The sequence below is a fragment of the Neofelis nebulosa genome, chromosome 1 (assembly GCF_028018385.1).
Source record: "Neofelis nebulosa isolate mNeoNeb1 chromosome 1, mNeoNeb1.pri, whole genome shotgun sequence".
NCBI lineage: Eukaryota > Metazoa > Chordata > Mammalia > Carnivora > Felidae > Neofelis > Neofelis nebulosa.
This window is the reverse complement of record NC_080782.1, coordinates 29,802,390-29,805,318: the sequence shown is the minus strand read 5'-3', so window position 1 is coordinate 29,805,318 and position 2,929 is coordinate 29,802,390. Positions and strand designations below refer to the sequence as shown.

Here is a 2,929-nt window from a genome sequence, read left to right as displayed (position 1 = left end):
CCCAAGTGCTCTGCCCTAAACTGTGTCCTGCCAGATTCATACATTGAAGCTCCTCAACCCCCAAGATGACCGCATCTACAGAGAGGTTCCTTAGGAGATAATTAAGGTTAAATGAGGGCATAAGTGTGGGGCCCTAATCTAAGAGGGCTGTAGCCTTATAAAAAGAGGCTCTCTTTTTTTATAAAGAGAGGCTCTCTCTCTCTACTCCTTCTCCCCCTCCCTCCCTCTCTCCCCTCCCTCTCCCTCCCTCTCTCTCCCTCTTCCTCTCCTCTCTGAGGGCACTGCAAGAACACAGCCTTCTGTAAGCCAGGAAGAGAATCCTCACCAGAAACTCACCATGCTAGCACCTTGAGCCTGGACTTTCCAGCTCCCAGAACTCTGATAAATACATTTCTGCTGTTTAAGCCACCCAGTCTATGGTATTTTCTTACGGCAGCCCAAGCTGTCTAATGGAGCAGGTTTCCATGTCAGGAGGGTCAGGCCAATGGCAGATACAGGAGAAGACTAAAAAGTGGGAGGGAGGGAAAGGCCCGAGTATGTCTCTCCTTCTCTCTACCTCCGCAGCATCTCCAGCCTCTTGCATGACCTCAACTCCCTGTATTTAGCCTGATTCTAGCTTCTAGCTTCTAGCTGCTGTTGGGGAAGTCTGATTGTGGATCCCAGTAGAACCAGTTCCTCTTCCTTTTGTCTCTCAGGCCTTGGGGTGCTTGTAGCTCTCTGCTCTTACAAATCTCTGGATTGCCTCACTGTCTCCCATTTTGTTACTGTCAGCTCTCCTATAATCTGTGTTATCAGTTTTCCCTCTATTAGTTGTTAAATTCCCTCTATTATAAATATGTAAATATGTTTTCTGTTTTCTGGTTGAATTTTGACAAAGACAAAGGGTAAATTTTAAAATGTAACACTGTGAAGCTATAATGTGCCTTACAAGTAATAACCATATATACACAGAGGGCACACTATATGTATGTGTCTTTCCCCATCTTGCCCATGATGCCTGTGTGACCATGTTTGTGATATGTCTTCTTGGATCTAACTGATTATTCTAGAGGGCCCAAAGAGGGCTCATCACAGGTCACAGTGTTGACCTAATCACAATCCCTCTCTCAGAGCCTGGAACTAAGGTACACAGAGGAACATTTTAGCCAGCAGTGGTCGCTGAAGCTGAGAAGCCAACCATGAAGTTCATGACTATGTTCTGGTGAGTAAAAGATTCTGGTGGAGAAAGAGGACCAAAGAGTAGGTCACATGGCTCCTGAGAAGTAGAGAGTATAGCCTTGGTTCCAGGTAACTTTCAACTCTCCAGTGCTAGTTTTGGACAGGTCTGCTATTCCCACCGTCACATTTCATGAAATTCTTTAAATGTTTTGCATAAAGTTACCTTCATTGGGGCTAGCTTCTTTGGATATCTGTGTTTTTGAGTGCTTGATCATGCATCCATCCATGTACGCATACACACATGTGCACACACACACACACACACACACACTTCTGCAGACTTTGAGCTGCCTTTAAAAATATTTAGCTTGTGGTTGGGCAAAGAGACATTTATATGGAATTCTGCTGAGGATGAACAACATGAGCAAAAGTTCATGGATGAGAGAGATGAGACTCTAGAATATCTGGTTGACTGCTCTGCTTGTTTTAACTAACAGAGTTTACCATTATGTCTAGAGGCAAATTGTTTTTAAGTTAAATATAGTTGGAATGTTATAGCCCTTACTCTATATAGAAAACTAATAATGTTGGTGTTCCCTAAAGTCTGATTTAAAAGAACATAATTTTAACATTCACAAAAGAGCAGTAATCATTACATTAAAATATATTAAAAACCAGATTTATAAGCAGCATGTTTCTCCCATGCCCTGAAGGTCATGCCACCAGGTTTCTGCAAAATTGGGTCAGGAAGAAAATTCAGTAACAAAGGGACTCTCTCTGGAAACCATCCTATTTGTAGTTTATTGAAGATAAAATGTTGAATCTCAGAGCACCTACTAGATCTTCAGTACCAGATACAACAGAGTTTTTGGGTGTTGTTTTGTCTTACTATGAGGTGTTCCTGCTGTCGTTCATTCCCTGCCTAGAAGAATCTTGCTATTGAAATGAACATTCCTGTATTGATCAAATGGTTATATTCTAAAATGGGCTGGAATCTGTTTTATGACGTCAATGTGAAAATGTCACTGTACAAGAAGGGATGGGGGGCACCTGGGTGGCTCAATCAATTGACACTGACTCTTGATCTCAGCTCAGGTCTTGATCTCAGGGTCGTGAGTTTGAGCTCTGCCTTGGGCACATAGAGCCTGCTTAAAAAATAAAAAAATAAAAATAAAAAAAAGAAGAAGGACAGAAATGGAAATGTGGAATGTGCTGCAGAGGAGAGTCCCTGTTACGAAGTTTTAGAAGATCTTAATCGGGGCACTTGGATGATTCGGTTCTTTGAGAGTCCAACTCTTGATATTGGCTCATGTCCTGATCTCAAGGTCATAAGATTGAGTCTAGTGTCCGGCTCTGTGCTGACAATGTGGAGCCTGCTTGGGATTCTCTCTCTCTTCCCCTCCGCCCCAAATAAATAAATGAACAAACATTAAAAAAAAAAAAAAAAGATATTGATCAACTTCACCAGTATCTGGAATTTGGAAGTTGTTTCTTTTAAATTAGCAATAATCGTGCCTTGGATGAAACTCATTGGCTATGATACTGCCACTGTGCAAAGCTTGGAAGCTGTTTCTTTTAAAATAAAGAGTATTTTCTGGACATAATATTTGCGTGTGCTGTAGTGGGTTTTACCTGATTACACAAGCCCATTTGTTAATGTGCTGTACTAATATTTATTGCCTTGCATTGCATTGTTGTTGACATCTGTCTTTTAGTTTTGGCACTTTTTCTTTATGTTCCACTCATTCTTCTGACAGCACCATGAAATGAA

The 2,929-nt window shown here is 41.5% G+C and overlaps 1 non-coding gene across 1 annotated transcript; it reads right to left on the bottom strand.

The window, feature by feature from the left end:
* Positions 1–2,576: 2,576 nt before the first annotated feature.
* On the bottom strand, positions 2,577–2,718 carry LOC131489342 (U4 spliceosomal RNA). Its single transcript, XR_009250493.1, has one exon. It is a non-coding gene; the product is annotated as a U4 spliceosomal RNA (small nuclear RNA).
* Between the last annotated feature and the right edge of the window lie 211 nt (positions 2,719–2,929).